Source organism: Helianthus annuus, chromosome 1, assembly GCF_002127325.2.
Source record: "Helianthus annuus cultivar XRQ/B chromosome 1, HanXRQr2.0-SUNRISE, whole genome shotgun sequence".
NCBI lineage: Eukaryota > Viridiplantae > Streptophyta > Magnoliopsida > Asterales > Asteraceae > Helianthus > Helianthus annuus.
Genome location: NC_035433.2, coordinates 131448985 through 131463431, shown reverse-complemented (window position 1 = coordinate 131463431; position 14447 = coordinate 131448985). Strand labels below are relative to the sequence as shown.

The 14447-nt window shown below is 39.9% G+C and overlaps 2 long non-coding RNA genes across 2 annotated transcripts; both read left to right on the top strand.

Annotated features, from left to right (window-relative positions):
• Positions 1-5084: 5084 nt before the first annotated feature.
• LOC118480162 lies at positions 5085-6836 on the top strand. Its single transcript, XR_004861805.1, has 3 exons — positions 5085-5139; positions 6331-6383; positions 6795-6836. It is a non-coding gene; the product is annotated as an uncharacterized LOC118480162 (long non-coding RNA).
• A 5528-nt stretch (positions 6837-12364) lies between these two features.
• LOC118480161 lies at positions 12365-14228 on the top strand. The gene is made up of 3 exons (XR_004861804.1): positions 12365-12532; positions 13723-13775; positions 14187-14228. It is a non-coding gene; the product is annotated as an uncharacterized LOC118480161 (long non-coding RNA).
• The last annotated feature ends 219 nt before the right edge of the window (positions 14229-14447 follow it).

Below are 14447 nucleotides of genomic sequence, written 5' to 3'. Positions count from 1 at the left end.
CAAGTGCTCTAAATTCACCGCCCATGTCTTTACACCACCGTGGATGTTGGTCTCCAATGGTAAATGAGGTGGCTTTGGTACTAATTTGGGAGGACACAGAAGCATGATTATCGTATGCATTGTATGGACTACGAGGTTTTGAGTTTTGACATAGGTTGGAAGGACGATGATGAGGTGGGGAGGAGGAGTTTGGGAGTTTGAGGATAGGGATGGGGATGAAGTAGAGGAAATTGTTATAGGGAATGGCCGAGCGTGTGCCTATGAGGAATGAGATTTTGGAGGAGATGGTGGATCAAGGAGGTTAAGTTGCGAGAAGGTGAAATCAGAGAAGGACATGTAAGTGTTCAGAGGAGTAGATGGAATAGGTGTCACACCCCAACCGTGTAAAACAACAAACTGCGACGGAAACGTCGGGGAGTAGAGCGAAAAAATTATTGTTTCGCAACCATGGCATTAAAAGTTTTGTTTTATTTAATAACTTGATTACATTGTCTTGGAAATTAAAAGAAACACAACATAAGTTCAACTATTCGTGCATCTTTTAAGTCACTAAGGCCTGAGTCCGCCTAAGTGTGTCACGATCCATATCATGCATTAGCTCCTGAAAACACATAGGAAAATAGGTACGTCAGCATAAAAATGTCTGTGAGATATATAGGTTTTGTTGATGCAGAATTCATGACTTGTAAGTTAAAAGAAATGTTTAACAAAAAGTAGTCATGAACTTTATAAAAATGTTTTCTTTTATAAATCATACGAAAATCGATAAGAAATCAGATGACATAAAAGAATAATGCATGGTTAAATAAATAACAAGTAAAAATGAATTTGTATAAAATATTTTGTTTGTAAAACAATGTCTTGTGAAAATATGTCATTTGTATAAAATGTATCATGTCTTTGTCGAAATGATTTAGATGACGCTACGATAAGTAATATCATAAAAGCACTTATATATAGGAAGTACCAGCGGCGTATCCACCATGCTTTTATCATATTACACATGCCTCGTTATATAAATCACTTATCAATAACCACCAAAATGTCTTGTTTAAACCAATGTCAAATGTAAATCATGTCTTGTATAATCAAATGTTATGTATGGCAAGTAAAAAGTATCTACTCAAACCATAGGTAAAATGTACAAAACAATGTATTTGAATAAATCATAGTTTAAGTCAAAAGTTATGTTTTGCAAAATCAATGCTTTACTGATACAAACATTTATGCAGTAATGTTTATCGCATACATTCAAGCCTTGAGACTGTCGGACAAACCCTTAACAAGTTAAAGGTTTATCAAAAATGTTTTCGGATTCTGTCATTCCTTACGTCCAAACAAACCTAGGATTCCAGGAATGGGAGTTGTCAATTCCTATGGTACCACTACATACTACCGAGCGGCGTCATCATTGTTAATGAACGTATTTTAGTCTCGTTAAACATACCAAATGTAAGCATGTTATGTGAAAACAATGTACTAAGTATGCTACGTAAACATACATAGTAGAAATGTTCATGAAATCAATGTGCTAGCATGCTCAGTAAACATACATAGTAGAAATGTAATGTAAAACAATGCGTCCATATGCTAAGTAAACATATGTAACAAAAATGTTTATGAAATCAATGTGCTAGCATGCTCAGTAAACATACATAGCAGAAATGTAATGTAAAACAATGCGTCCATATGCTAAGTAAACATATGTAACAAAAATGTTTATGAAATCAATGTGCTAGCATGCTCAGTAAACATACATAGCAGAAATGTAATGTAAAACAATGCGTCCATATGCTAAGTAAACATATGTAACAAAAATGTTTATGAAATCAATGTGCTAGCATGCTAAGTAAACATACATAGCAAAGCATAATGGAAATCATGTACTATATGCATACTAATGAACGTAGCAAGTATATGTCATGAAAGCACGAAAAGCACGAAAGTAACAAGTAGGCACATATGTATCACCCCAAAATATTTGAAAGTGGTAAAAGAGGGGAACTATGTACTCACTTGATATTGCTTAATAGTCCTTGAATAACAACCAAGTAACGCTTGAAAGATCACGGAATCAAACGGCACCTAACATAGGTAACTATGTTAATAAACCGGACCTAAATCGGAAGATCGGATAGAATGAGGTTTCGTAAACCAAATGAGTATTGGAAATCATGTGATATGGTTTAACAAAGCCTACATTCTAAGTCGGAACCTATCATAAGTGCTTATGACCCGTTACGACTCGTTAAGGTAGTTTACACTACTTTAACGTGTCGTTCGCGCAAAAGCGCGTTCGGACCGCCTAACTAGTCCTATGACAAGTATTATATGCCTTAACATGTCTAATAACATTGCATAATCAGTTTAGATGTCAAAATTTAGGTTACATATGCTTAAAATGAAATTATGCGTAAAAAGGGCATTTTGGTCATTTTCCTAAGGCATATAAATTACCTATCATACAACTAACTAAACGAAGTGACCATAAGGTATAACCTCGAAAGGTTATTCCCTATACAACTATGGTCACAAAATATGTTTGGTCGGATCCTAATGATATTGTCTACATAAACCAAATGTACATAAGGGTTTTCCTAGATTTGTAAGTCATGAGGGATGGATCAGTTTTGAAACCGTTGAATCCCATAGATTGAAAAGCCTTTCAAAGACGTTGAAACCAATCTCGTGGAGCCTATTTGAGACCATATAAGGACTTGTATAAAAGACGAACGTGATCAGGATGTTTTGGATCAATAAAGCCTTATGATTGCATTAGGTGGAGGTCTCTAGTATTGTCACGTGTAAGAAAGCATTTTGAGCATCAAGATGATGAATGGGCCTTGCTTTGTAACATCAAGGGAAAAACCACCTAGATGGTGGTAGATTAACCACGAGACCAAAGCCTTTTGCCACAGGGTGATCATTATAATGTGTAACAACACCATATTGATATATCTGTATCTTGTAAACCCACTTGCAATCAGTAACGTTAATTTAGGAAACAGGGGAAACTAAGACCTAGTTCCATTTCCAACAAGTGCTCTAAATTCACCGCCCATGTCTTTACACCACTGTGGATGTTGGTTTTCAATGGTAAATGAGGTGGGTTTGATACTAGTTTGGGAGGACATAGAAGCATGATTAGCGTATGCATTGTATGGACTACGTGGTTTTGAGTTTTGACATAGGTTGGAAGGACGAGGATGAGGTGGGGAGGAGGAGTTTGGGAGTTTGAGGATGGGGATGGGGATGAAGTAGAGGAAATTGTTATAGGGGATGGCCGAGTGTGTGCTTGTGAGGAATGAGATTTTGGAGGAGATGGTGGATCAAGGAGGTTAAGTTGCGAGAAGGTGAAATCAAAGAAGGACATGTAAGTGTTCAGAGGAGTAGATGGAATAGGAGTTGCAAAAGGAAAGCTATCCTCGAGGAATCGAACATGTCGGGCAATATAGATGCGATTTGTTATTGGATCTAAACAATTATAGCCATGATATTTGGGAATGTATCCAATAAAGATACAAGAGGGTGGAACGAAAATCCATTTTATAAGGTTTTTATGGTCGAAGATGGGGAAAGCATTGACAACACGAAGAAAGGAGTGGGCAGAAGTGTGACAACCCGAACTTCCAAGGTTAGTAACGTTGAATCTTGTGATCTTAACTCTTTATTATCTCTCTTCTTTGCGTAAATGTTCTGCTTCGCGATAACTCTGTTAATCTAAACGTAGAATGACTCGGCCAAATAGCGTATGATAACTCCGTTAGTCTTGGGCCGGTTAATCTTGGGCCGTACATATAGTGGGCTATGTATTCTATGTATTCGCATTTTAAACAACCTAAACTTCGGACCAATCCGCCCGATCCCAACCAGGGCCGGCCCTGAGGGTGTGCGGGGTGGGCCGCCGCTCAGGGCCCAAACCCGCAAAGGGCCCGTAATTTTTAAAATTTATCTATATGTATTTATAATAAATATATATATAATACAGTTCAATCTTAATAAATAAACCAAGAGTGTTACAGTGGTGGGAACTTTCTTTCACAGTTTCATTAGGTAATAACCACAGGTTCGATCCTGTAATACACTTTTACATAATTTTTTTCTTTGGTGAGAGTTCTTTTTAAATTAACTTACATTGCGATGTCAAAATCCATAGCTTGAGATCATGATATTATTATTTTATTTAATAGCTTCTATTCAATATATCGTTTACTTTACATTGTAGATATATATTTTATAGAATACGTGTGAAATTTTGTTTGTTTGTTATTATGAATGTCTTATTCTTTTATAAACTTTCATCAAATAAACTTAAAACAAATATTCATGGCTAATAAAATGTCTCGCTTACCACTATTATGTTTGTTTGTTTATTATGAATAAATTGTCATTCTATAAATAACAATCGCAAATATAATAGTGATAGTAATGATTCACTTTTGTTTTTGTTTCCTTTTGTGTTGCTATATCGAGTCCACTATCACAACAATAATGTAATGAGCCGAGCCGACAACAACTAAATTTCTCATGTAATGAATCCGAGGCAATACATGAATACGTGGTTTAAAGTTTTTACGTTGTATTATGCGTTTTTAGTTTTTATACATGACAATTGGTGGGTAGGGCCCGGTTTTTTTATCTTGCACAGGGCCAAAATTTTTTTTAACATTCTCAGAGACGGCCCTGAGCCCAACCTAGGCTACGGTTGGATGAGATAAGTCAGTGCATGCGTTGTTTGAATTGAGAAATAAACGGGGTTCAAAACCTTTGTATATACACAAGCATATGGAGCCGACATGAAAAACTTATGGACGTGTTTGATTGGGCCGATAACAAGGCTTCACAAGTGGGCCGCAATCATCATAGGGGTGAGTTGTTGGAGCCGTTTTTCATGACTTAGAAGTCAGCGATCACATCCTCTTAGATCTTAGATATGCACGTGGATGTGGTGGATGAGAATTATGTCATGACCGCAATCATCATATGGGTTTGTTTGATTGGGCCGTAACCTTTTTCATATTCCACAATTACCACATAACAAACCCTACCTCCTACGGGTTGTGCGACGGCAGAAGACCAGAACCCCCCCCCCCCCCCCCAACCCTTCTCGAGACATCATCTGAATTGATCGAACTTGTGGTTAGTAGCTTTATGTTTATTCTAATTTATACTTAGTGATGTTTCATGAAAATTGATGAGGGAAAAATGGATGTTTCATGTGAATTTGTGTCAAAAGATAAGGTGATCAAAAGTCAAGTACATCAGTTCTTATTAATTGCTTGTGTCAGGTCAGACATGAATAAAGTGATAATATTGCATGTTATTGAGGTCCAATTAGATTAGATTATAAATATTTGCATTGAAAATCATATGATCATGTTTGTCGGCCATAATATAAATAGTTGCATTGAAATCACATGATCATGGAATAGATTATAAGATAAGTTGTTGTTATGGGTATGCAAGTTGAAAAAGGACCGACGAGTATTGCTGGTATTAATTCCACTCAGCAGATCTTTTTTTTTTTTGTGTGGATGTTTGGTTAACAAATTATGTGTATACATGTATGTTACTATTATGGTAATTATCGTGGACCAATTAGTGTGATCAATGGGTGGTAGATGTATATGTGATGATTAGGGTGAGTTAAGGTTATTGCATATAGAACTATTATTCAAGTTGATAGAACGATTCATTATAGCATTAGTAAAATAAAGAATGAGTGTACAGATTCCTTAAGGATGGGGCATTTAGATCATGATCGAATGGAGGGTTAAGGGTTAGTGGACATTCTTCAGTTGGTATTGTTAGTGTAAATCACATAAATGATAAGTGTTTTATAATGATGAAATTGATCTCCTTAATACACAGTATAATCTACAAAGGTTGAATAACGTTGTGGATTGTTAATTGTTACTACATGGGCCATACACACATCACATTTAAACTGGGCCACCAAGTGAAGTGTTCTTTCATACTAGTGACTAGGGTTGCATGATACTTTTAGTGTGGGCTCACACCCTAATGCATGAACAAATGTGAACTGTGCAAATCTTGGCCCAAACGCATTTGTGAGTGGGCCTGCAATGGGTCTTGGCTGCACAGTTACTGGACTACCATCTCGTCGGTCTTTGGTCAAACGGGCCGCACACCTACTTGATTTATGTATTAAATTGCTAATTGTCAGCGTAAGAAGCGAGTTGATTATGTGAAATATATGTGGATCAATGGCTGTTATGCGATTGTGTGATAACTTGTACACTATATGCAACTTGTTACATGCGTGGTTTGGATGAATAAGAGACTAACTGTTATTGGTAACCATACTAGGAACTAATTGACCAACTGGGAACACGTGCTTTATTTTACGGAGCAAAACTAAGGTGAGTTCACTACATTCGAGCATGCGTCCCAGTGGTTGGGGACAGTCAGTGGGTATCCCATGGGGGGATAAGTCTTTGGGTAAAAACGGGTATATTGGTTAATATTCTCACCTATCATCTTTTGTAAGTCCCTCATCGGGTATTAGTTAGTAGCGCTACTTAGGTTTGGCACCCTCACCCCGCTCCTGTAGAGGACGGAGGTGAACTAATGACCCAGTCTGGCCCAGTACTAGATAGGAGTACGTGGGAAGGGCAGTCGTGTATTTCAGGAGCCGTCATTGTTCGGAAATGAGATATTAACAATATTACTTGCATTGGTTATTGGACTGTTTTACATACAACGGGTAACAAACGTTTTCTAAAACTGTGAACTCGCCAGCTTTGTCTGATACACTTGTTGCATGCTCGCAGGTCGTTAGGTATCTTGGAATTGGGAAGCTTGCTATCTGGGAGTGCTGGAGTGGTCATGGATCGAGGCTCTTGGATTAAATTACATTTGATACATTGGTTTAAGCGTTATTATGAAACAATTGCTAAACAACTTATTACATGCTTCCGCTACACAATTTTTGAGAATTAATATTATGTTGACAACTTATTTTGGTAAATTAATGTCATGACTTATTTAAATATTTATCATTGGTTCAATGTGATTGGTGGCTCGAACTCTGATGCATAACACGCCTCGCGGGGTTTCCGCAGGTGAAATTTTGGGGGTGTTACAGTTGGTATCAGAGCCACTGGTTATAGTGAATTTGGTTTTAAAACGTTTTATAAAACCAGACTATAACCGAACAACTTCGAAAATCGATCATGACACTCAGCTCCAGATTGCAAGGTTCGTTTCCCTCTCATTTATACATTACTTGTTTAACAGTCACACACTCACAACGCATATGAACTGAAACAATTAGCACCATAGTGACTTGATAGCGTGACCCCACACATCGACTCATGCGAGCCATAGACCTGGGATATCATCTGTTGTGTTGTTTGAACGGGGGAACCCTTGAGCGCGAGCTAAGAAGCACTGAGATAAGCATGCAAATTGCCTTATTATTATGGGTGCACACTTAATAATAACGCGGGGTGCATGCAAGTCCCAGTGAGACTTATCAAGCGTGAGGAGGGTTTTGCCCTACTATGTGTGAACCTGGTAGTACGTAAATATCAGCATGATACTTGACTCTCATCTCGTTTCGACTTCTAAATCGGTTTATTCCCAACTATAGAAACATGAGTGAACGAGGACACGGATGTGGTAACATCACCATGACTCAGGCTGAGTTGACTGACCTAATCAACACCCGCGTGACTGAGGCTTTAGCAGCCTATCAAGCTGGTACGAAATGTACCAAGTATTCTTACCCTCATATTGTGTACACGAACTTTTCACTTCTCATCAAACTTTTACGAACCTCGACGTTAACAAACATTGCCTGAACACTCATCAGAACACCTAGCAAACTGCGTAGAATGTTAGGTGCTTGTGCGAACGTCCCTGAGTTGGATGTAGTAGCGTCGAATAAATGGTTATTACCTTCCCCACTTATCTTCATTTGAACCTAACACACTAACGCCCTAAATCTCGAAGTGCGATCACTCTTGCAACACTCTTGAAACACACTGGGGATAATTCGAATCACTTGCTGGAATGATGAACAAAAGGGTGAGTGTAGTATCCTACCGACTTCAGCATTTGGACGACCCCGATTACCAGCAACGAACACTAGCGAACTGACTCCAATCTAAGTTTTAACTCTGGTCAGTAACTCGTGGGAGTCAACTGTTACAAACCAATCTGAACTTTAGCAGTGATAACAGATTCTAGTGTGGAATGTGTAACTTCCAGCACCACGAGTAGCTCCGTGGAACTCGGCACGAAGTGTGAAGAGAGGAAAATTGTGATGCGGTCTGACGCTCTCCCAACTGAGCTATCCTACTGTGTACAATTAGAGCAACAGTATTCGTGACAACCAGGTACTCGTAATAGTAGCCTACTGTATGGAAATGAAGGTGCTTTCGGCATGTATTGGACGTCGATAATTCAAAAACGACCACAACCACGAGAGCGATGTCAATACGGGAGGAATCCGCGTGACTGTAACAATTGCACCGGCAGTGGTGCTCACGGAAAGGAAGTTAGGATTGATGTGGGCAACGATAGGACAATAACAACATGGTGGTTTGGTTGGGTAGTAAATCGCTTCACCCCAATTCTGTTTAACCCTGATGATTCGCAAAACCAAACATGTTATGGAACAGGCCGATGGCAAGTCAACTGCGACCGCACATGCTAGTTGGGACGCAAACTCGACCCTACAAGAGACAGGTATTCGACACCGGTCTCATTTCTACTATCCTTGGTGATTACAATGCAGTAGTCAGTGATGGTTCATTAACTAGATAAATCACTCAGACGCATCCTGTGAGAAGAAATTTAACGTCACCCTATGCATTGAAGTACCAGAGTGGTGAGAAGGTTAGCATCATGTCAGTAATGACAGCCCCGAAAGCGTCTATGAAAGGATGACCTCGCTGTAATAGCAACTAACCCTAATGATCAGGCTAATTGTGATGGGATTGAGGATCCATCAATTGTTGTGACCCATCTCAATGTGCAACTAGACGAACTCTCAGACCTATTACCACAAATATTAGTTGGAAACACAGTGATCTCACGTTAGAGGAAGCTCCGAACACTCGTACTCTTATCGCCTTGCACCGGGAGGGTTGCAATAACTGTATAAGCTACTCCGAGAACTGTTGGACAGTAGTTTTGACAGACCTAGTTTTCGCTTGGGAAACCCCATTTATATCCGTGGAGATAAACCATTTCGTATGCGTACTGGTTACCGAGAACTCAACAGAGTGGCAACCAGGGACTGTTTGCCCTACCATGTATTGGCAAACTTATCGACGAGTTGCGAGAGTCAAGCTTCCATTCGAGGATTGGCTAACGAATGAACTATCACTAGACGGAAGCCCAATAGAATAATGCTTTTATAACAACACATCAAACACAATACGGCCAGCGCGACTTCGTGCACCATGACCATTGAGATAATCAACACACCAGCAGCTCATGGACCACAAGAATCGACCGTCTTTATTGATGACGTTTTGGGTCATTCCCTGGGGGAAAGGACATCATGGACGACATCCGTAGCTTATCTCAGAGCTCCTGAGGGAAGAGTCATTACGTGTGAAGTCTGGTTGAATGTAACATCTAGATTTGGGGAATGTATTTGATCATGTAAACAACGAAGTGGGAACACTTGTGGATCGTGCTAGGATCCATTTTATTAGAAACTGATTTGGCACCCAAGACCCCTTCGAGGGTACAACCATTTCTTGGTTTTAGTGGATGCTGCTGTAGGTTCATCACATGACTTGCAAATATCGCGCAGCTTAACCTCCTTAAGCGCAGCAGAGTGTTGTGTTCGTGAGAGACAGAACAGGAGAACGTCTTTTCACCTTTCTAATTCCGATGCTTCAACGTACTCAAAATCGTCTTTGCCTGAGGGTGCAAGTGATCTAGTGGCATACCACAATTGTTCGAATCAGAGTTCCAGTTACACGCCAATGCAATACGAGGCCGTGACGGCTTATGTAATGGAGTTACAAAGAAGAACAGCACGACACACAATCGGTAGTAGGAATCGTGGTCTTTGGATTCACTTGGAGGCGTTACTTGGGCGGTACCGAACGCGTTACTTAGACCGATCACAAGGGCCTCCCGTGTACCCTGACTACGAAAAAAAAAAAAAAAAAAAAAAAAGCTTTATCAAATGATGAGAACACTGGACGGAACTCTTGGATGATTACGACCGTGAGACTTGAACGTGCATGACCTTACAGTTCGCTATCCACCCTAACCCACCTGACCAGACTCACCTTGTTCGAAGTGAAAACCTGATGGAGGAGAATTCACAAGCTGGGTTCATGCGAGCCATGGAGAAGCAACTTTTGGCAAGGCGGACGATATTCGTTAGCTCATAAAACAGATGTGGATCCCACTATACAGCAGCTGTATGGAACTCATACTGGGCAAGGCACACCGACTCCGACGTTTCAGTAGTCTGGACTTGATAGGAGATATTAGGATTTTAAGCCTCGTATGAATGACCGGGCAGGAAGGCCCCATAGCACTACATGTGAACGATGTTGGACATGCGCGAACGTCAAGGTGGAACCCCGGAAACCTACTTGTTTGGGCAGTAACCAGAAACACCCGTATGGAAACGAGAACAAACACCATGAATTTGTCTTTGATCTACCTAAAACTCAGAACGGAACCGATATCACCTGGTGATCGTAAATTGCCTCACGAAACCAGCGCACTCCCTTACAATCTAGAAAACTAGCGAGTCTTCACAAGCTGTGGATGTTCTTCTGAGAGAGGCGGTCTCAAGCACGAGGTGCCAACTCCTGTTACTTCCGATTTTGGAACCATACCTGATGTATGACAGGCAATACACGGTACCCTCGGTTTACGTCTGGGCATGGACATATAGTATCACCGTGGGGGCAAACGACCAGAGTAAACGAACCATCCCTGCACACGAGGACATGCTGTGAGCATGTGTATGGCTAACTTTAGTAGAACTGGAAGGACGCTTATCTTTGGGTGAGTTCTACAGCAGCTGTTACCGTATAAGTATGCATATAACCTTGTTTGGGGCAACGCTTGGACAGTAACACTAATCTCCTTGTTGAATTAAGGTGGGTGATAACTAATCGCAGAACCAGGATTTGAGCTCAAAACCCTTGAAGATTGTTAGATCGGAAATTGTTTGATGGCAACGCGTAACTTCTAGGAAAAACTGATAAGCTTAAGAAACTCTGGGAGTTTGTTGTGGACGAGAGTGTCATAATCGAAAGTATCACCCTAGAAGGGTGCGATACGCTATAGTAAACATGGTAATTGTAGTTTTCGACGCGTGGGAACATTCGAATTTCTGGAATAAAACGGTGACATGGCTCACAAACTGGGGCTAATTGATGGAGTGGGATAACTGTCGTAATGGTATGTATGCCATGGATGTAGGACTGTGCTGTCCGATGAAAACCCTTATGATACCCTGGTCGGAATATGAAGTCATCGGAACAGTTGTATTTATCAGGGAACCTATCGAAAACACGGACTAAGGAGTCAAGGTTCGCTAGCATAAGTTGTAAGACAATCGTGTGGATTTGTTAAACCTCAATACGTGGACTGGAGTGTACATAGGAATGTAAGGATTTGTCGAAACTTTAATATCCTCAATGGTTCAAGAGGTTGAACCAACCATGGTTATCACTGGTGAATTTCGGGACGAAATTCCTCTTCAAGTTGGGGATGATGTAACACCTAAGGAAAATCCACAGCAATCTTGAATTGCCACTTCACTCTCTCGTACTTACTTGTCAAATTTCGAGACGAAATTTCTTTCAAGTTGGGGATGATGTGACAACCCGAACTTCCAAGGTTAGTAACGTTGAATCTTGTGATCTTAACTCTTTATTATCTCTCTTCTTTGCGTAAATGTTCTGCTTCGCGATAACTCTGTTAATCTAAACGTAGAATGACTCGGCCAAATAGCGTATGATAACTCCGTTAGTCTTGGGCCGGTTAATCTTGGGCCGTACATATAGTGGGCTATGTATTCTATGTATTCGCATTTTAAACAACCTAAACTTCGGACCAATCCGCCCGAGCCCAACCTAGGCTACGGTTGGATGAGATAAGTCAGTGCATGCGTTGTTTGAATTGAGAAATAAACGGGGTTCAAAACCTTTGTATATACACAAGCATATGGAGCCGACATGAAAAACTTATGGACGTGTTTGATTGGGCCGATAACAAGGCTTCACAAGTGGGCCGCAATCATCATAGGGGTGAGTTGTTGGAGCCGTTTTTCATGACTTAGAAGTCAGCGATCACATCCTCTTAGATCTTAGATATGCACGTGGATGTGGTGGATGAGAATTATGTCATGACCGCAATCATCATATGGGTTTGTTTGATTGGGCCGTAACCTTTTTCATATTCCACAATTACCACATAACAAACCCTACCTCCTACGGGTTGTGCGACGGCAGAAGACCAGAACCCCCCCCCCCCCCCAACCCTTCTCGAGACATCATCTGAATTGATCGAACTTGTGGTTAGTAGCTTTATGTTTATTCTAATTTATACTTAGTGATGTTTCATGAAAATTGATGAGGGAAAAATGGATGTTTCATGTGAATTTGTGTCAAAAGATAAGGTGATCAAAAGTCAAGTACATCAGTTCTTATTAATTGCTTGTGTCAGGTCAGACATGAATAAAGTGATAATATTGCATGTTATTGAGGTCCAATTAGATTAGATTATAAATATTTGCATTGAAAATCATATGATCATGTTTGTCGGCCATAATATAAATAGTTGCATTGAAATCACATGATCATGGAATAGATTATAAGATAAGTTGTTGTTATGGGTATGCAAGTTGAAAAAGGACCGACGAGTATTGCTGGTATTAATTCCACTCAGCAGATCTTTTTTTTTTTGTGTGGATGTTTGGTTAACAAATTATGTGTATACATGTATGTTACTATTATGGTAATTATCGTGGACCAATTAGTGTGATCAATGGGTGGTAGATGTATATGTGATGATTAGGGTGAGTTAAGGTTATTGCATATAGAACTATTATTCAAGTTGATAGAACGATTCATTATAGCATTAGTAAAATAAAGAATGAGTGTACAGATTCCTTAAGGATGGGGCATTTAGATCATGATCGAATGGAGGGTTAAGGGTTAGTGGACATTCTTCAGTTGGTATTGTTAGTGTAAATCACATAAATGATAAGTGTTTTATAATGATGAAATTGATCTCCTTAATACACAGTATAATCTACAAAGGTTGAATAACGTTGTGGATTGTTAATTGTTACTACATGGGCCATACACACATCACATTTAAACTGGGCCACCAAGTGAAGTGTTCTTTCATACTAGTGACTAGGGTTGCATGATACTTTTAGTGTGGGCTCACACCCTAATGCATGAACAAATGTGAACTGTGCAAATCTTGGCCCAAACGCATTTGTGAGTGGGCCTGCAATGGGTCTTGGCTGCACAGTTACTGGACTACCATCTCGTCGGTCTTTGGTCAAACGGGCCGCACACCTACTTGATTTATGTATTAAATTGCTAATTGTCAGCGTAAGAAGCGAGTTGATTATGTGAAATATATGTGGATCAATGGCTGTTATGCGATTGTGTGATAACTTGTACACTATATGCAACTTGTTACATGCGTGGTTTGGATGAATAAGAGACTAACTGTTATTGGTAACCATACTAGGAACTAATTGACCAACTGGGAACACGTGCTTTATTTTACGGAGCAAAACTAAGGTGAGTTCACTACATTCGAGCATGCGTCCCAGTGGTTGGGGACAGTCAGTGGGTATCCCATGGAGGGATAAGTCTTTGGGTAAAAACGGGTATATTGGTTAATATTCTCACCTATCATCTTTTGTAAGTCCCTCATCGGGTATTAGTTAGTAGCGCTACTTAGGTTTGGCACCCTCACCCCGCTCCTGTAGAGGACGGAGGTGAACTAATGACCCAGTCTGGCCCAGTACTAGATAGGAGTACGTGGGAAGGGCAGTCGTGTATTTCAGGAGCCGTCATTGTTCGGAAATGAGATATTAACAATATTACTTGCATTGGTTATTGGACTGTTTTACATACAACGGGTAACAAACGTTTTCTAAAACTGTGAACTCGCCAGCTTTGTCTGATACACTTGTTGCATGCTCGCAGGTCGTTAGGTATCTTGGAATTGGGAAGCTTGCTATCTGGGAGTGCTGGAGTGGTCATGGATCGAGGCTCTTGGATTAAATTACATTTGATACATTGGTTTAAGCGTTATTATGAAACAATTGCTAAACAACTTATTACATGCGTCCGCTACACAATTTTTGAGAATTAATATTATGTTGACAACTTATTTTGGTAAATTAATGTCATGACTTATTTAAATATTTATCATTGGTTCAATGTGATTGGTGGCTCGAACTCTGA